A 21,680-nucleotide genomic window follows, 5' to 3' on the forward strand; every position below is an offset into this window, starting at 1 on the left:
AATTAGAGCTGAACTAAATGAATTAGAGAACAGAAAAACAACTGAAAGAATTAACAAAGCCAAAAGCTGGTTCTTCGAAAAAATTAACAAAATTGATAAACCATTGGCCAGACTGAGTAAAGAAATACAGGAAAGGAAACAAATAACCCAAATAAGAAATGAGATGGGCCACATCACAACAGACCCAACTGAAATTAAAAGAATATCAGATTATTATGAAAAATTGTACTCTAACAAATTTGCAAACCTAGAAGAAATGGATGAATTCCTGGAAAAACACTACCTACCTAAACTAACACAATCAGAAGTAGAACAAATAAACAGACCCATAACAAAAAAAGAGATTGAAACGGTAATCAAAAAACTCCCAACAAAAAAAAGCCTGGGCCCGGACGGCTTCCCTGCAGAGTTCTAACAAACTTTCAGAGAAGAGTTAACACCACTACTACTAAAGGTATTTCAAAGCATAGAAAATGACGGAATACTACCTAACTCACTCTATGAAGCCACCATATCCCTGATACCAAAACCAGGTAAAGACATCACAAAAAAAGAAAATTACAGACCTATATCCCTCATGAACATAGATGCAAAAATCCGCAACAAAATTCTAGCCAATAGAATTCAACAACATATCAAAAAAAATAATCCACTATGACCAAGTGGGATTTATACCAGGTATGCAAGGCTGGTTTAATATTAGAAAAACCATTAATGTAATCCACCATATAAATAAAACAAAAGACAAAAACCACATGATCTTACCAATTGATGCAGAAAAGGCATTTGACAAAGTCCAACACCCATTTATGATAAAAACTCTCACCAAAATAGGAATTGAAGGAAAATTCCTCAACATAATAAAAGGCATCTATACAAAGTCAACAGCCAACATCACTCTGAAAGCATTTCCCTTGAGAAAGGACACCAGACAAAGATGCCCTTTATCACCGTTCTTATTCAACATTGTGCTAGAGGTCCTAGCCAGAGCAATTAGGCTAGACAAATAAAGGGCATCCAGCTTGGCAAGGAGGAGGTAAAATTATCTCTATTTGCAGATGACATGATCTTATACACAGAAAACCCTAAGGAATCCTCCAGAAAACTACTGAAACTAATAGAAGAGTTTGGCAGAGTCTCAGGTTATAAGATAAACATACAAAAATCACTTGGATTCCTCTACATCAACAAAAAGAACATCGAAGAGGAAATCACCAAATCAATACCATTCACAGTAGCCCCCAAGAAGATAAAATACTTAGGAATAAATTTTACCAAAGATGTAAAAGACCTATACAAAGAAAACTACAAAGTACTACTACAAGAAACTAAAAAGGACCTACTTAAGCGGAAAAACATACCTTGCTCACGGATAGGAAGACTTAACATAGTAAAAATGTCTATTCTACCAAAAGCCATCTATACATACAATGCACTTCCGATTCAAATTCCAATGACATTTTTTCAATGTGATGGAGAAACAAATCACCAACTTCATATGGAAGGGAAAGAAGTCTCAGATACGTAAAGCATTACTGAAAAAGAAGAAGAAAGTGGGAGGCCTCACTCTACCTGATTTTAGAACCTATTATACAGCCACAGTAGTCAAAACAGCCTGGTACTGGTACAACAACAGGCACATAGACCAATGGAACAGAATTGAGAACCCAGATATAAATCTATCCACATATGAGCAGCTGGTATTTGACAAAGGACCAGTGTCAGTCAACTGGGGAAAAGATAGTCTTTTTAACAAATGGTGCCAGCATAACTGGATATCCATTTGCAAAAAAATGAAACAGGACCCATACCTCACACCATGCACTAAAACTAACTCCAAGTGGATCAAAGACCTAAACATAAAGACTAAAACGATAAAGATCATGGAAGAAAAAATAGGGACAACGTTAGGAGCCCTAATTCAAGGCATAAACAGAATACAAAACATTACCAAAAATGACGAAGAGAAACCAGATAACTGGGAGCTCCTAAAAATCAAACACCTATGCTCATCTAAAGACTTCACCAAAAGAGTAAAAAGACCACCTACAGACTGGGAAAGAATTTTCAGCTGTGACATCTCCAACCAGCGCCTGATCTCTAAAATCTATATGCTTCTGTTAAAACTCAACCACAAAAAGACAAACAACCCAATCAAGAAGTGGGCAAAGGATATGAACACACACTTCACTAAAGAAGATATTCAGGCAGCTAACAGATACATGAGAAAATGCTCTCGATCATGAGCCATTAGAGAAATGCAAATTAAAACTATGATGAGATTCCATCTCACTCCAACAAGGCTGGCATTAATCCAAAAAACACAAAATAATAAATGTTGGAGAGGCTTCGGAGACATTGGAACTCTTATACACTGCTGGTGGGAATGTAAAATGGTACAACCACTTTGGAAATCTATCTGGCGTTATCTTAAACAGTTAGAAATAGAACTACCATACAACCCAGAAATCCCACTCCTCGGAATATAAAAAAAAAAAATTTTTTTTTTTAAGATACCCTAGAGAAATAAGAGCCTTCACAAGAACAGATATAGGCACACCCATGTTTATTGCAGCTCTGTTTACAATAGCAAAAAGCTGGAAGCAACCAAGGTGTCCATCAACGGATGAATGGGTAAATAAATTGTGGTATATTCACACAATGGAATACTACACATCGATAAAGAACAGTGATGAATCTGTGAAACATTTCATAACATGGAGGAACCTGGAAGACATTATGCTGAGTGAAATTAGTCAGAGGCAAAAGGACAAATATTGTATAAGACCACTATTACAAGATCTTGAGAAATAGTATAAACTGAGAAGAACACATACTTTTGTGGTTACGGGGGGGGGGGGGAGGGAGGGTGGGAGAGGGCTATTTACTGATTAGTTAGTAGATAAGAACTACTTTAGGTGAAGGGAAGGACAATACTCAATACACGGAAGGTCAGCTCAACTGGACTGGACCAAAAGCAAAGAAGTTTCCAGGATAAACTGAATGCTTCAAAGGTCAGTGGAGCAAGGGTGGGGGTTTGGGGACTATGGCTTAAGGGGACTTCTAAGTCAACGGGCAAAATAATTCTATTATGAAAACATTCTGCATCCCACTTTGAAATGTGGCGTCTGGGGTCTTAAATGCTAGCAAGTGGCCATCTAAGATGCATCAATTGATCTCAACCCACCTGGAGCAAAGGAGAATGAAGAACACCAAGGTCACACGATAACTATGAGCCCAGGAGACAGAAAGGGCCACATGAACTAGAGACTTACATCACCCTGAGACCAGAAGAACTAGATGGTGCCCAGCCACAACCAATGACTGCCCTGACAGGAAGCACAACAGACAACCCCTGCGGGAGCAGAAGATCAGTGGGATGCAGACCCCAAATTCTCATAAAAAATAGACTTAATGGTCTGACTGAGACTAGAGGAATCCCAGCAGTCATGATCCCCAAACCTTCTGTTGGCCCGGGACAGGAACCATTCCCGAAGACAACTCATCAGACATGGAAGGGACTGGACAATGGGTTGGAGAGAGATGCTGACGAAGAGTGAGCTACTTGTATTAGGTGGACACTTGAGACTATGTTGGCATCTCCTGTCTGGAGGGGAGATAGGAGGGTAGAGAGGGTTAGAAACTGGCAAAATTGTCATGAAAGGAGAGACTGGAAGACATGTGACAGACTGACTTGATTTGTAAATGTTTACTTAAAGCTCAATAAAAATTATTTAAAAAAAAAAAAAGAGCAATATCGAACTTGGGGGATAGCCTGCTCTTCCCTAACTGGAGAAGACAGCCAAGCACAGTTTGCTATTTCCCCACTACTGAAAAGAAAGAAAGAGAAGTGCTTCAAGGAATTGATAGCACTAGAGGCATTCTTAACAAGTTGTTCTTGAGGCCTTTGAGCTGAGGAGAGAGGGGAGGGGGACTTGAGCAAAGTCAAAGGAATTTTTGTGTAAAAGGTTATCTCAAGAACTTAGCAGAATCAGTTATTCAGACTTAGTGAAATGTAACTGTTGACAAGTGGGCAATGTCCTTTGCAACTGCCCAAAAAACCTGTAACCCCATTGCTGTCCAGTCGATTCCAGCTCTTAGCAACCCTCCGTAACAGGCAGAGGAGGGGTGGATAGATGGATAACTCTACCGTGTTAACATTCATTAGATATGTTCCAAATTGGAAGGAAGAAGGGGGGAAGGGGAGGAGAAGCAAGAAAAAGGTTGCAGAGAGAGGAGAGAAACTCTCCAGCTCTCAACTGAAGGAAAGAACCTATTTCCTTTCTACATATCCCTTGTAGGTATTGTCAGTATTTTGTGGTTTTCATGTGTTTCATTATGAAAATGAAACTCCACATCCAAATGATCAGTGAAGAGTTTAGATATGTGTATTACCCTTTCCACAGTAGTTTATAAGTTAAGTTGCCTTGGTAACAGAAAAACCTGACCCAAACTGGCTCAGACAAGTGAATTTATTGACTCATGTAGGAGGATCCCCCAAATGAGGCTGTATCAAAGACTTCAACGCTGTGACTAGGTCCAAGTTCCCTCCCCTACTTCTCACCTGTGCCACCTTGATGCTTGGGGACTCTATTCTGAGACAGGTCCTCTTCTCCTGGTCCCCAAATGGCTCCCAGACTCAAGGATTTCATTTTACTTGGATTCACAATCAACACCCATGGAAGCAGCAGTCAAAAACTCAAATGATGTTTTGCATTAGGTAAATGTACTGCAAAAGACCTCTTTCAAGTATTAAAAAGCAAAGATGTCACTTTGAGGACTAAGGTGCACCTAACCCAAGCCATGGTGTTTTCAATTGTCTCATATGCATGTGGAAAGCTGGACAATGAACAAGGAAGACAGAAGAAGAATTGATGTCTTTGAATTATGGTGTTATCAAAGAATGTTGAGTACACCATGGACTGCCAGAAGAATGAACAAATCTGTCTTGGAAGATGTACAGATAGAATGCTTCTTAGAAGCAAGATGGCGAGACTTCATCTCACATACTTTGGATATTTTATCAGGAGGGACCCGTCCCTGAAGAAAGACATCATGCTTGCTTGGTTGGTTGAATCCATGAGTGTGGAACCCACAGGTACAGAGGGCTGACTTACAACAGAACAAAACGTTGCCTGGTCCAGCATCATCCTCACAATCACCAGCATGTTTGAGTCCACTGTTGGGGGTACTATGCCAGTCCATGTTACCGAGGGCCCCCATGACCTCATGGGCCCTCAACTTCACCAAACATGATGTCCTCCTCCAGCGACTGATCCTTCTGGATAATGTGTCCAAGCAGATGTTTTCCAGAAGGACCGACCAGATCTGGTCCCTGGAGCATGCGTCGACATCCACATGGTGACTGACAGATGACTTCTGCCTGATGCAAGTACCCGCCACAGCAGTCAAACAGGTGCCACAGAAGGGACTGAGCAGGTGTGACACCCCATAATAAGTCCTGCAATGACTCCCAGAAGCCACCAGGACAGGAGCCATCTTAAAGCCATCTTAGAAAGCTGCTGTGCGAGCACTGTAATTAACAAATCCCTGCCCAGATGGGCTATTTCCTGGAAAACCCCACCTATGTTCATGAATAAACTTAAATCCTTTCCTGCTCAAAAACCTTTAAAAACCCATGCAAGTTCTTTCTTTGGGGAGACAGGGGTAAGCATTGCCTAGGCCCTCTTCCTCTCCACATGTAAGCCTCTTCAATAAAGCTTTGCTCCTGTGGAAAATTCAAAAAAAAAAAAAACTTAACCAGGTGGTGACTCCTAATCTAGCTGCTGTTCCAGGTGTGGTTTCATTGCTTGAGCAAATTAATTCATCTCCTGGGACCTGATGTGCAGCTATTGAGCTGGTCAATGCCTTTTTCTCAATTCTGGTTTTGAAGGAACACTGGAAGCAATTTGCCTTCAGGTGGCAAGGCCAGCAGTACACCTTTACTGTCCTATCTCAGGGGTATATCAACTCTCCAGCCCTGTGTCATAATTTAGTCCACAGGGGCCTTCGTTGCCTTTCCCTTCCACAAGACATCACACTGGGCAGTTACATTGATGACATTATGCTGACTGGACTGAGAAGAGAGAAGTGTCAATAACCATGGACTTATTGGTAAAAACATTTGTGTGGTAAACAAACAAATAAAAAACCCATTGCCATCGATTCCAACTCATAGTGACCCTATAGGACAGAGTAGAACTGCCCCACAGTTTTTCCAAGGAGCGCCTTGTGGATTTGAGTTGCTGACCTTTTGGTTCGCAGCTGTAGCTCTTAACTACTATGCCACCAGGATTTCCTTTGTGTGCTAGAGGGTGGGAAATTAATCCAATAAAATTCGGGTGCCTTCCACCTCAGTGAAATTTCTAGTGATCCAGTGTTGTGGGGCATGTCAAGATATTCCTTCTAAAGTGAAGGATAAGCTATTGCATCTGGCCCCTCCTACAACTAAAAAGGAGGCACAATGTCTAGTGAGCTTCTCTGAATTTTGGAAGCAACATAGCCCTCATTTGGGTGTACGACTATGGCCTATTTATCAAATAACTCAAAAAGCTGCTAGTTTGTTTTTTTTTTTAATTTTTATTGAGCTTCAAGTGAACGTTTACAAATCAAGTCAGTCTGTCACGTATAAGTTTATACACACCTTACTCCATACTCCCACTTGCTCTCCCCCTGATGAGTCAGCCCTTCCAGTCTCTCCTTTCATGACAATTTTGCCAGCTTCCAACCCTCTCTACCCTCCCATCCCCTCTCCAGACAGGAGATGCCAACACTGTCTCAAGTGTCCACCTGATACAAATAGCTCACTCTTCATCAGCATCTCTCTCCTACTCACTGTCCAGTCCCTTCCATGTCTGATGAGTTGTCTTCGGGAATGGTTCCTGTCCTGGGCCAACAGAAGGTTTGGGGACCATGACCGTCGGGATTCCTCTAGTCTCAGTCAGACCATTAAGTATGGTCTTTTTACGAGAATTTAGGGACTGCATCCCACTGATCTCCTGCTCCCTCAGGGGTTCTCTGTTGTGCTCCCTGTCAGGGCAGTCATCGGCTGTGGCCAGGCACCAACTAGTTCTTCTGGTCTCAGAATGATGTAAGTCTCTGGTTCATGTGGCCCTTTCTGTCTCTTGGGCTCATAGTTATCGTGTGACCTTGGTGTTCTTCATTCTCCTTTGCTCCAGGTGGGTTGAGATCAATTGATGCATCTTAGATGGCCACTTGTTAGCATTTAAGACCCCAGATGCCACATTTCAAAGTGGGAAGCAGAATGTTTTCATAATAGAATTATTTTGCCAATTGATTTAGAAGTCCCCTTAAGCCATAGTCCCCAAACCCCCACCCTTGCTCCACTGACCTTTGAAGCATTCAGTTTATCCTGGAAACTTCTTTGCTTTTGGTCCAGTCCAGTCCAGTTGAGCTGACCTTCCATGTATTGAGTATTGTCCTTCCCTTCACCTAAAGTAGTTCTTATCTACTAACTAATCAGTAAAAAACCCTCTCCCACCCTCCCTCCCTAACCCCCTCGTAACCACAAAAGTATGTGTTCTTCTCAGTTTATACTATTTCTCAAGATCTTATAATAGTGGTCTTATACAATATTTGTCCTTTTGCCTCTGACTAATTTCACTCAGCATAATGCCTTCCAGGTTCCTTCCTGTTATGAAATGTTTCACAGATTCGTCCTTGTTCTTTATCAATGCGTAGTATTCCATTGTGTGAATATACCACAATTTATTTACCCATTCATCCGTTGATGGACACCTTGGTTGCTTCCAGCTTTTTGCTATTGTAAACAGAGCTGCAATAAACATGGGTGTGCATATATCTGTTCGTGTGAAGGCTCTTATTTCTCTAGGGTATATTCCGAGGAGTGGGATTTCTGGGTTGTATGGTAGTTCTATTTCTAACTGTTTAAGATAATGCCAGATAGATTTCCAAAGTGGTTGTACCATTTTACATACCTACCAGCAGCGTATAAGAGTTCCAATCTCTCTGCAAAAAAAGCTGCTAGTTTTGAGTGGGGTCCAGAACAAAAGAAGGCTCTGCAACAGGTTCAGGCTGCCATGCAAGCAGCTCTGCCAAGTGGGCCATATGATCCAGCTGATCCAGGGATGCTTGAAGTGTCAGTGGCAGATAAAGATGCTGTTTGGAAACTTTAGCAGGCCTCTTTGGTGAATCATAGCACAGACCCTTAGGATTTGGGAGCAAAGCCCTGTCATCCTCTGCACATAACCACTCTCATTTTGAGAAATAGATTTGGCTTGTTACTGTGCCATAGTAGAGACTGAACACTTAACCGTGGATCACCAAGTTACATGTGGCCTGAGCTGCCCATCATGAACTGGGTGTTGTCTGAGCCACAGAATCATAAAGTTGGATGTGCATAACAGCACTCCATCATTAAATGGAAGTGGTATATACGAGACGGGCCCAAGCAGGACCTGGAGGCACAAGTAAGTTGCATGAAGAAGTGGCTCAAATGCCCATGGCCTCCACTCTTGCCACATTACCTTTCATCTCCCAGTCTGCACCTATGGCCTCATGGGAGTACCTTATGATCAGTTGACTGAAGAAAAGAAAACTGGTGCCTGGTTTATGGATGGTTCTGCATGATATGCAGGCCTCACTCTGAAAGTCGATAGTGGCAGCACTACACATCCCTCTGGGGCCTCCCTGAACAACAGTGGTGAAGGGAAATCCTCCCAGTGGGCAGAACTTCGAGCAGTCCACTTTTTTGTTCACTTTGCATGAAAGGAGAAATGGCCAGATGTGCGATTGTATACTGATTCATGGGCTGTGGCCATTGGTTTGGCTGGATGGTTAGGGACTTATAAAGACCATAATTGGAAAATTGGAGACAAGGAGGTATGGCGGAGAGATATATGGATAGATCTCTCTGAATGGGCCAAAGAAGTAAGGTATTTGTGTCTCATGTGAATGCTAAGCAAAGGGTAACCTCAGCCAAGGAAGATTTTAATAATCAAGTGGATAGGAAACCATCCTCTTACCCCAGCCACTCCCATCATTGCCCAATGGGCTCGTGAACAAAGTGGCCAAGCTGGCAGGAATGGAGGTTATACATGGGCTCAGCAACAGGGACTTCCACTCACCAAGGCCAAGTTGGCTACAGCTACTACTGAGTGCCCAATCTGCCAGCAGTAGAGACCAACACTGAGTTCCCATAAGGCACCATTCCTCAAGGTGATCAGCCAGCAACCTGGTGGCAGGATTACATCGGTCCTCTTCCATCACGGAAAGGGCAGCATTTTGTTCTTACTGGATAGGACAGAGTAGAGCTTTCCCATAGAGTTTCCAAGGAGCGCCTGGTGGATTTGAACTGCCGACCCTTTGGTTAGCAGATGTAGCACTTAACCACTATGCCACCAGGGTTTCCACACACACACATATATATATATACACAGACAGACACACACATATATATACACACATACATATACTTTAGTGGTTTTGCTTTAGAGAATCCAGCCTAAGACAGTTGCCACTGAGTCAATTTCAACTCACAGTGACGCCATGTGACAGAATAGACCTGCCCCATAGGAGTTTCTTGGCTGTAATCTTTATTGAAGCAGACTGCCCTGTCTTTATTCTGCAGAGATGCTTGTTGGGCTCCTTTTTTTTAGATTGGATCTGCTAAATAAATAAACACTGAATGGATATTTGATGCCTAGGATACAAATCTTTCATTGGGAGTTTGATCAGATGGTTTGCATGAGAGACAGATGAGGATGATGCAGTCATCTCTACTTCTTCCCCACCCCACCTCCCATCTGCCTCCCTTCACAGGTGCACAGGTGCCCTCCGTGTCAGGGACCTTCTCTGTGTAATGCTGGGACATGAGCAAGCATGGAGTGATCTTCTCATAAGTGGAGTACACACTCAGAAACAAGTTTAGATAAATGTGCTGACTTAATACCGCCTAATGTTGGAGAGAGCTTAACTCTTCTATGAGGGAACACCACAATAGTTTCCCATTATGCAACAGTGCAAAGGGCTTCGTGGTGCAAGCATTGCCTTCTGTCAGTTGAACGTTAACGCAAGGCCAGGACTATCTCTCGAGAATGAAGAATTGAAGACCTGTAAACTCGTGGAACCTATTTTAGAGTATTGCAGTAAATGATCCCTCAGCTTCAGACTAAACATTTACCAGTAAGAAAAATGGTTCCCAGGCACCCCCACCCAGTATCCATAAAATCCCCCTCATTAACTGCAACACCATATTTTTGTGATGCCGAAATTAATTAAATAAAAAAAATTTTAATTACTTTAAGTATACAACGATTCTTAAATTTCAATACTCAAGACTGAAATCCATGGTGTAAGCAAGGTCTAGTAATAGTTGAATAGAATTATTGTATTTTCTTCTAAAATAACATGACCACGTAAATAACATGACCACACATATAGCACACACAGGAAGCTAATGTGCAGTGTTGGCAGTTTGCAAAAATCACATAATGTATTATTTGAGTAAAAATAATCTGTGACAAAACAGTTAAGACTCTTGGATATTTTCCGCATAAGCAAATGGCCAGATGGGGTCTTAGGACTGAAAAACTGGTTTTGGAAGCTCGTGTCAGATGGTAGCGGCAGAATCTTGGGAACCCAAAGAGGAAACAAAACAGTTGAGTGGAGTTGGAAACAGTGCGGGGCGGGGGGGAAAGTAGAAACACACAGTGGGGACCACAGTGCGATGACACACTGTGCTGATAGTGGAAGCTGTGCTGGGTGGGGGAGCACAGATTTCAGGAGGTGCTGTCCAACTGACTGACTCAAGGCAAAGTTAGAGGGTAACTGCCCAGTGTGGAGCCATGGATCCCCTGCAGAGACTCCAGCAAACAAAGTGTGGCTGAGCCAGGGAAGCCCTGGGGAAAGGAGCCCAGCTGAGCTAAGGAAAGTCAAGGGGACATCATGTGGGAAATGAGGGAAGAAAGTGCACCCCAACCAAGACCAAGTACCTGGGCACGCTGTACCTTTGAACCAAGTGAGGACCGAGTAGAAGCTCAGGGAAACCAGAGGTAGGAACATGCTCTCAACCTCCAGGGACATGGTTGAGCTGTGGGAAAGGGAAAAGGCTCCCACCAGGGAAGACCCAAGAGGAAAGGCCTGAGTTGGACAACTGGGGTGAAAGTCAAGGTGCTTGACTGGTCCTTTTGATCTAAGTATCGCTTTTTAGGTATCGCCATCCTGGGGAGGGGTAATTGGGAGGTGGAGAGGAACCAAGAGGGGTACCTGGTGGGTGTCCCTCCACATGAAAATGATGAAAACAGTTGGCTTTAAGCAAAAGTAGGTGCCATTCGCCACCTCTCCCTGTGTCTGTATCTAGACTTTGTGCTATGTGACTTTGTGGCTTCACCCAACAGATGATGAATTGGTAGTGCACTGGTTAAGAGCTTGGCTTAAAACCAAAAGGTCGGCAGTTGGAATCCATCAGCCCTTCCTTGAAAACCCTATGGGAAAGTTCTACGCTGTCCTGTAGGGTCAGTATGAGTCAGAATCGACTTGACAGCAATGAGTTGAGGTTTTTTGGGTTTTCGTGACTTTCACAGAGTTCCTGAGTGATATCAACAGTTAATTCTCTCAGCTGCTAACCCATAAGGTTGGCAGTTCAAGCCCACCCAGAGGTTCCACAAAAGAAAGGCCTACCAATCTAATTCCAAAAAATCAGCCATTGAAAACCCAACTGCACACAATACTACTCTGATGCACATGGGATCTCTATGAGTCATATATTCAACTTTATGGGCAACTGTTTATTTGAGTGACTTGTTTTGAAGAATAGAAAAAACTAGTGTGCAGATTCCCATCTAGGCCTCAAGAAACACTGCCTGCTTCCTCTCACTCTGGGCACCCACCTCCACCATGTGAATAGCCTGGGCTGCCTGCTGGAGGAAAAGACACCTCGTGGAGCAGAGCCCAGTTATCTCATCCAGGGCATCCTAGACCAGCTGGCATGCAGCAGAGCTGGCATCTCATCCAGGGCCATTCTAGACTAGCCGGCAAGCTCGTGAGAGAACCCACTTTGGAGGAACAGCTGCCTCCCAGACCCATGGCTTACACAGATGCATGCGGGGGGCCTGGCCAAGACCAGAAACCTGCCTCGCTCATACAGAAAAAGGGGCTTCTTGTTTTAAGTCTCTGAGTATTTACACAGCCATAGCAAACTCATACAAGGAGTTTGTCCAATGACACTTACTAGGATGTAAAGAGAATGTGAACCCATGGATTTTTTTTACCAGAAACTTTATATCAATACAGCTGGCAGGGACTACAAAAGGAACATCGTATAAATAACTAGTCCCAATGAAGTGAATCGACATGGTTAACCAAAATAATCAAACCCATTGTCATCAATTAGATTCCGACTCAAGGTAACCCCACGTGTTACAGAGTAGAATTGCTCCACAGCGTTTTCTTGACTGTAATCTTTATGGAAGCAGATTACCTTCCTTGGTGCTGCTAGGTAGGTTTGAACCACCAGCCTGTAAGTTTGAAGTCAAGTGCAAACGTTTGTCCCATAGACATAGTACAGCTTGTTATTTATTCTCACAGAACAGTTTCTGATTCCATGTAGCCTGCTTTGGCGAAAGACATTTGGGCCTTTAATGTTGCCTTTTGTTGCTGCTGTTGTTAGGTGCCATTGAGTAGATTCTGACTCCTAGTAACCCTATGTACAAAAGAACAAAACACTCCCGAGTCTTGCGCCATGCTCACAATCGTTGCTATGCTTGAGCCCATCATTTGCGGCCACTATGCCAATCCATCTCATTGAGGGTCTTCCTCTATTTTGCTGACCCTCAACTTTACCAAGCATGATGCCCTTCTCCAGAGACTAGTCCCTCCTGATAACATGTCCAAAGTATATGAAACAAAGTCTTGCCATCCTTGCTTCTAAGGAACATTCTGGCTGTACTTCTTCCAAGACAGATTTATTAATTCTTCTGGCAGTCCATGGTGTATTCAATATTCTTTGCCAACACCTTAATTCTTCCTCGGTCATTCATTGTCCCGCTTTTGCATGTATGAGTCGACTGAAACTACCATGGCCTGGGTTAGGCGCACTTTAGTCCTCAAAGTGACATCTTTGCTTTTTAACGCTTCAAAGAGGTGTTTTGCAGCAGATTTGCCCAAAGCAATATGTCATTTGATTTCATGACTGCTGCTTCCCTGAGAATTGGTTGTATATCCACGTGAAATGCAATCCTTGACAACTTCAGCATTTTCCCTGTTTATCATGATGTTGCTCATTGGTCCAGCTGTGTGGATTTTTGTTCTGTGTTGGGGAGCAATTCATACTGAAGGTTGTGGCCTTTGATCTTCATCAGTAAGTGCTTCAAGTCCTGTTGGATTTTTGCAAGCAAGGTTGTGTTGCAGGCTGTTAATGAGTTTTTCTCTAATCCTGATGCCGCATTCTTCTTCATATTGTCCAGTTTCTCAGATTATTTGCTCAGCATACAGAATGAATAAATATGGTGAAAGGATACAACTCCGACACACACTTTTCCTAATTTTAAACCATGCAGTATCCCCTTGTTCTATTTGAAAAACTGCCTCTTAGTCTATGTGCAGGTTCCTCATGAGCACAATTAAGTGTTCTGGAATTCCCATTCTTTGCAATGTTTTCCATCATTTGTTATGATCCACACAGTTGAATGCCTTTGCATAGTCAATAAAACACAGGTAAACATCTTCCTGGTATTCTCTGCTTTCAAACAAGATCCATCTGACAACAGCAATGATATCCTTCTTTTCACGTCCTCTTCTGAATCCAGCTTGAATTTCTGAGAGGTCCCTGTCAATGTACTGCTGCAATTTTTCTGTAATTATCTTCAGCAAAATTTTATTTGTGTGTGATATTAACGATATTGTTTGACAATTTCCACATTCTGTTGCATAACCTACCTTTGGAATAGGCATGTATGTGGATCTATTCCAGTCGGTGGGCCTGGTAGTTGTCTTCCAAATTTCTTGGCATAGACAAGTGAGCACCTCCAGCACTGCATCCGTTTGGTGAGCCATCTTGATTGGTATTCCATCAATTCCTGAAGCTTTGTTTATTGCCAATGCTTTCAGTGCAGCTGGACTTCTTCCTTCAGTACCATTGGTTCCTGCTCATATGATACCTCCTGAAATGGTTAAGCATTGACCAATTCTTTTTGACTCTGTGTATTCTTTCCATCTTCTTTTGATGATTTCCTGCATCATTCAGTATTTTGCACATAAAATCCTTCAATATCGCAACTCGAGGATTGAATTTTTTCATCAGTTCTTTTAGCTTGAGATATGCCAAGTGTGTTCTTCCCTTTTGGTTTTCTCACTACAGGTCTTTGCATATTTCATTATAATAATTTACTCCATCTTCTGGAGCCATCCTTTGAAATCTTCTGTTCATTTCTTTTACTTTATCATTTCTTCCATTCACTTTAGCTGCTCTATGTTCAAAAGCAAGTTTCAGAGTCTCCCTTGACATCAGTTTTGGGCTTTTCTTTCTTTTCTGTCTTTTTAATGACCTTTTTTTTTCTTCATGTATGAGATCCTTGATGTCATCCCACAACTCGTCTGGTCATCATTAATTAATGTTCCATGTGTCAAATTTATTCTTGAGACCATCTCTGAATTCAGGTGGGATGTCATAATTTGGCTCTCGTGGACTTGTTTTAGTTTTCTTCAGCTTTAACTTGAAGTTGCATATAAGCAGTTGAAGATCTGTTCCACAGTCAGCCCCTGCCCTTGTTCTGACTGATGTTGAGCTTTCGGCTCTTTCCACAGTTGTAGTTGATCTGATTCAGTGGCTAAGCATTCAGCTGCTAACCAAAAGGTTGCAATTTGAGTTCACCAGCTGCTCCTTGGAAACCTTATGGGGCAGTTCTACTCTGTCCTATAGGGTTGCTATGAGTCGCAATTGACTCGATAGCAATAGGTTTGGTTTTTGTTTTTTTGGCCCCAATGATGCACTGGTGGTCAGTAATGTCATGAATAAAATCCTTACACTATGTTGTGGTGGCCCAAGGGCTATTCACAGGAATATTAGTAAGAGAATTAATTTGCAGGTTATTTTAACCCTCAGCACAAATTTCTTGTATAGATAGATAGATAGATAGATAGATAGATAGATAGATAGATAGATAGATAGATAGATAGATAGATACACATATTTTTCTACAACATATTAAAAAAGTCACAAAGAATTATCCTATAACCCAGCAATTCCACTCCTAGGTATGTACCCGAAAGAACTGAAAACAGGAACTCAAATATTTGTATATGAATGTTCATAGAAATATTATAGTCATCAGTAGAAGACTGAATAATACATTTAAAAAAACCCAGTGCCGTCGAGTCGATTCCGACTCAGCGACCCTCTAGGACAGAGCAGAACTGCCCCATAAATGCAATATGTACCATTAGCTGTTTGTTAGAGAGAAAGGTCAATCCTGGTATGCTGTGTGAAATGATTTCCAAGACATGTTAAGTGAAAAAGACAAGAAAGTGCAATCAATATGTATGGTAATCTACTATTTGTGCAGGAAAAGTCATTTGTGTTTGTAAATGCATAGAACATCTCTAGATACACAAGAAAATGATGACAAAGATTCCTCTGGGGAGCATGATCGAGGTCAAAAGTGAGAAAGAAAGAGACTTTTGTGTGCCCTGTACTATCTGAATGTGTATTTTTTAATCATGTGCTTACATTTCTTTTACCAAATATAAACGACAGTAAAAAAATAAAATACATGGAATAAAAAAACAAAAGGACAGTTACAATTCAGTTCTCTGCCCTACCCTGAAATTAAGGTTTTTGTTTTGTTTGTAAATATATAACACCACATTTACCAATTTAATGTTTTTCACATATACAATTTAGTAATATCAATTACATTAATTATGTTATACAACCATCACCAGTATCTGTTGTCAAGTTTTCCATCAGCATAAACAGAAGAAATTCAAATGCCTGCCACAAGTCTGAGTTGACTCAAAGGCACCTTTTTTTTTTAATATAGAGTAGATTGGTAGAGGGGAGGGTCAGGATGATGGAGGGTCTGACAGTTACATCAGCATTGGCCAGGGACACTGAGCAGAGCCTGAGAGACAGAATCATCCTGGACTACTACATGAGTCCCACTAGCATAAAGGAAGCTGTATGTGATTTCTTTTATTAATTTTACAGTGTCCTCTGTGACTTGCCTGCTCCCTGTATCTGAATCTACTCTCTAAGTCAGGGGTCAACATGCTATACAGTCCCAGGCCAAATGTGCCCAACAGCTGCTTTTATAAATACAGTGTTATTAGAACATGGCCACGAGCATTCATGGATGTACTGTCTACAGCTGCTTTTGACCTACTATGGCAGCGTTAAGTCTTTGTAAAGGTGAATATATGATATGCAAAGTCTGAAATGTTTACTATCTAGCCCTTTACAAAAAATGTTGGCTGAACCCAGCTCTAAGTCACTGTCCAGAATGGATTTTATTTCCAAAGTAGACTTTCTTATTAGAAAGGAATGAATATCCTACCTGTGTATGGAGCCGAAAAATTGTCATGTCAGATTAAATATGTGAATGTGCTTACCCCAGATACATCCAGTGAATGACTGGACCTGAGGGAACATGTACCATGATAACATTTTGTCAAAAATGAGCCTTTTCGTCTGGGGTCTTAAATGCTAAGAAGCGGCCATCTAAGATGCATCAATTGGTCTCAACCCACCTGGAGCAAAGGAGAATGAAGAACACCAAGGTCACACGATAACTATGAGCCCAAGAGACAGAAAGGGCCACATGAACCAGAGACTTACATCATCCTGAGACCAGAAGAACTAGTTGGTGCCCAGCCACAACCGATGACTGCCCTGACAGGAAGCATAACAGAAAACCCCTGAGGGAGCAGGAGTTCAGTGGGATGCAGACCCCAAATTCTCACAAAAAGACCATACATAATGGTCTGACTGAGACTAGAGGAATCCCGACGGTCATGGTCCCCAAACCTTCTGTTGGCCCAGGACAGGAACCATACCCCAAGACAACTCATCAGACATGGAAGGGACTGGACGGTGGGTAGGAGAGAGATACTGATGAAGAGTGAGCTATTTGTATCAGGTGGACACTTGAGACAGTGTTGGCATCTCCTGTCTGGAGGGGGGATGGGAGGGTAGAGAGGGTTGGAAGCTGGCAAAATTGTCATGAAAGGAGAGACTGGAAGGGCTGACTCATCAGGGGGAGAGCAAGTGGGAGTATGGAGTAAGGTGTGTATAAACTTATATGTGACAGACTGACTTGATTTGTAAATGTTCACTTGAAGCTCAATAAAAATTAAAAAAAAAAAATGAGCCTTTTTCCCCTCACCCATTTCTTCTAGAATCTGTCTGTAGGGTTCAAAACAGAAGTTAGGAGGGGGAGGCACAAGATGGCTGCACAGATAGCAGTATCCTCACGATCCCCCACAACAATGACAAAGAAAACAAGTAAAAACCTGTGAAACCAGCGATCTCAGAACTCTGGACACCAAGGGAAGGGCTGGAGAAACAGGTTGGGCATCAAATTAGGGAAGAATAGAAGTGGGGACCACAGGAAGGTGGGGATTCGCAGACTGTCCACACCCTGCTTGCAGCCCAGCTCGATGTGGCCATAATTACCAAAAAGCCTGGGACGGGAGCAAAACAGAGGACTCAGACTGAGACAGGTCCAGAAGGAGCAACAAGGTGGGCAAAGCATGTACTGGGACTAGGCATATCTGAGAGATAGTAGCACAGGACCACAGCACAGACTTGAGTCCCAGGAGCCACAGGAAAACACAGTCAGAGTAAAGTGGTACACACTGACCTGGGGGAAGTCATGGGCAGAGGGCAGGAAGGACAGAGCATGCACCTCTTGGGAGGGACACAGGGTAGGTGCAATAGTGCAGGCATGGGCAGTAGTATGAGAGTGCCAGGAATAGGATCCAGGATAACTTAGCAGCCACTGGACAGCAATCCATTGGGAAACACCGAGATACCCACCTCCACCTGAGAAATGGCCCAATGCTTCAGAAATCAATGAGTCTGTCTTCAAAATATCAGCTCACCTCCCTAGAGCTTGACCTGCATCTATTCCTTGGTTAAGTAAAGCCTATACTGCAGTTCTTCCATCTCTTCTGGGCACTCCTGATTCTCCTGCTTTCAGACGCCATGAATATAATGTCATGTAGCCAATTATTTTCTGAAATCAAAGATACATTCGTTCCCTGGAAATGCCACGAAATGCTCTCTGCTACTCACCAGTGAACTTCGTTTAAAAGATAAAGAAATCAAGTTTACTGTGAATGTGTCCTTCTTAGGGAATCTCTGTTGAATTTTTTTAAGTACCTTTTTTTCTAAATTAAAAAAAGAAACAGAACATTTAAAGTATTTCATTTGGTTATGAATTCAGCATCGTTGTAGGAAACCCTGGTGGCGTAGTGGTTAAGTGCTATGGCTGCTAACCAAAGGGTCAGCAGTTCGAATCCACCAGGCACTCCTTGGAAACTCTATGGGGCAGTTCTACTCTGTCCTATAGGGTCACTATAAGTTGGAATCCACTCGGCGGCACTGGGTAGATCACATGAGCTTGGTCTGTATCCACAGAACTACATTGTTCTGAAAAGCAGTAGGACTGGTTTGACTATACTATTTAATGAGCATAACCTAACCTTGAATACTAGCTTTAATCTGCAAAGGGCATTGTCCATAAAAAGTGTAGAAAAAAAGCTAAGGGAGCAAAAGGCCAAACCGATACAGGTACAGACATTGGGATATTTAAACTAGAAACTACAAGACCTGGAGAATATCTGTCAGATTGACTATTTTAAGAGTTCCATATGGAAAAGAGATTACGTTTATTTTTCGTGTGCCTAGGAAGCAGATACAGGTTTGATGGGGGAGATTTCTAGATATGGAAGTCTCCTCTAAGAATATAACATTTGAATAACAACAGGTGCTACCATATTTAATTACTTCTTTTAGAAAATAAATGCCAGTCATTTGACAAAATTCAACAACGATAAACACCAAGGATCCCATCATTGTCTACCTAGGATTCTCTTTATCCAAAAAGACACCTTTAAACTTTTACTCTGATCCAGGCTGGACCCACATACATTTTGTGATTCATATTTCTGAAATTATCCTGGAATTGTGGTGCAGATGAGTGCACCACATATAAGAAAACAAAAAAAGACACATTCTGTTTCTGAGGAAGACCTCTAGTGGTTACCTGCAAAACCACTCTTCTTTCATTCCACTTAGCAGTCATTTGAAAATTCCATTTCATCATTATATTTTTAATTTTACCCATCCCACATTCATTAAAAGACTGCCTGACCTTTGATAGGCCCTATTCTTTGTGCTGGTGATACAAGAAGAACCCAATGTGTCTAAGTAATTAGCTCACTCATGCATTCTTTGCTTCAAGCGTTTGAGGGCCTTCTGTGTGACATGCACAGAGAGAAGCAGAGACTACAAGTTTAAGCTCTATCTCAAGAAACTCTATCTACAGCAAGCGAGACAGAGCATAATCAATGCTATCCAAAAAAAAACCAAATGCAGTGCCGTCGAGTCGATTCCAACTCATAGCGACCCTATCAGACAGAGTACAACTGCCCCATAGAGTTCCCAAGGAGTGCCTGGCGGATTTGAACTGTCAACCCTTTGGTTAGCAGCCGTAGCACTTAACCACTACGCCACCAGGGTTTCCATTAACGCTATACTAGGGGCTGAACAAGAGTACCAGGATTGTACAGAGAAAGGGCAGTTGGGGTGATGATAGAAGTGGAAACCTCACACAGGTGTCTTGACGTAAAATTAAAGAAACTTGAGAGAGAAGTGCATTTTATACAGGAGAGGTGAAAATACAGACGTTAAGTAGGTGAGTGATATAATTAGATGCTGAGTTTAAAAACCAACATTTTGCTGGCAGTAGTAAAATGGCTCAAGGATACAATAATAAGATAAACCCTTTGGACCCTATTGCAATGGTTATAGGATACTTGGTCCTTAAGCCTGGGAAAGAGATCTTTGCAGGAGATGTGGACATGTGGGAGCTGATTGGGTTGGTGGTTGAAGCCAAGAACATGAGTGGCTGTGGCACCTTTTTAAAGAAGCTTAAACATGAACACCATAAAAGAGCTGAAACATAGAAGGGGGTTCCATTAGGTTGGAGAGATTTAATACTAAGGGCAAACAGTCAGGAGACAAGATATATTAAAGATGCTGGAGAGTAAATGATTGATGGTGTGATGGATGAGAAAAGGGAAGGGAACCAGAGCTGAGGGAGAGGGCCAAATTTTTCACTGAGACATAGAGTATGGAGGTGTGATGGGTTTAGAAGCTGAAACTTTTGTGAGGAAAGGCAGTAAATTGAGGAAGTCCCTGCCTGATTGCTTCTAAAAGTATTTATTCATTCACTCATTCATTAACAAGTCCTTATTGAGTACTTACTATGAACAGACATCAGTCTGATTCAAGCTATTATCCAGCTCTCACTAAAATTCCACTAATAATATAATACAGTAGTAGAGACTTCAGTTTTAGGGTCAGATGGAGCTTAATCTCTTCAACTACTTACTATCTATGAGAAAGAGGCTAAGAAATCCCACTTCATATGCCAACTGCATCATGCGAAAATCTCAAATTCCTGTTCCACCTGGGGCTAGGCAGACCTCACAAGTTAAAAGAACACGATCCTTCAGACTGCCCAACAGACTGACACCTGCTTTAAGTTTGGAAATTTGAACAATTCCCAACTTCTTATCTCCTGGCTAAAAGTCTGGGGGTTCCCTCTAACCCCCTTAGAATACCAGCCTCAAGATCAGATCCCCAGCCCCCTTACTTCTCAGCCTTCTTTCAGTTCAATAACTCACTGGAATGACTCACAGAATTCACAAAAAGGTCATCATTATGATAATATAAGAAACAAACAAAAAAAAATGATACAAATGAAGAGATGCATGGGGCAAGGTCTGGAAGGGTCCCAATGCAGAGCTTTCATGTCCTCAGGACATGCTACCCTCCACATGGATGGATGTTTCTCACCAACCAGGACTTTCCCTTAAGTCTCCAACTTCTGTGCTTTTATTGACCAGCCCTGCATGAATGTTAAATTATGCCTCAAAAGGTTAGCATCAGCCACCACATAGTCCCTCTGATCTTAACTGCCCTCACTCATTAGCTGCAGCTGCAGTCTAACTCACAGTTAGCAATTCTGAACTACTTTATGTTTATTCTAAGATTCAGCAAATAATGTACTGTGGATAACGAGAGCCAGGAGTACTAGAAACATGTAACATACACAGTAAGGGAAAAGGCTAAAACGAACCCTGTGGTGGCAGACTGGAATCAGAGATATGGGTATGATCTTGTGGTTTTTAAAAACATATAGAGATAGGTATAAATATGTACCTTTGTGTATGTAGGAAACCTTAGTGGCATAGTGGTTAAGTGCTATGGCTGCTAACCAAAAAGTCAGCAGTTTGAATCCACCAGATGCTCCTTGGAAACCATATGGGGCAGTTCTATTCTGTCCTATAGGGTTGCTATGAGTTGGAATCAACTCAACAGCAATGGGTTTGTTTTGTTGTTGTTGTTGCTTTTTTTTTTGTTTGTTTGTTTCTGTTTGTATACTCACACACATATATTTCCTAGCTCTTTCTAC

Source organism: Loxodonta africana, chromosome 21, assembly GCF_030014295.1.
Source record: "Loxodonta africana isolate mLoxAfr1 chromosome 21, mLoxAfr1.hap2, whole genome shotgun sequence".
Taxonomy (NCBI): domain Eukaryota; kingdom Metazoa; phylum Chordata; class Mammalia; order Proboscidea; family Elephantidae; genus Loxodonta; species Loxodonta africana.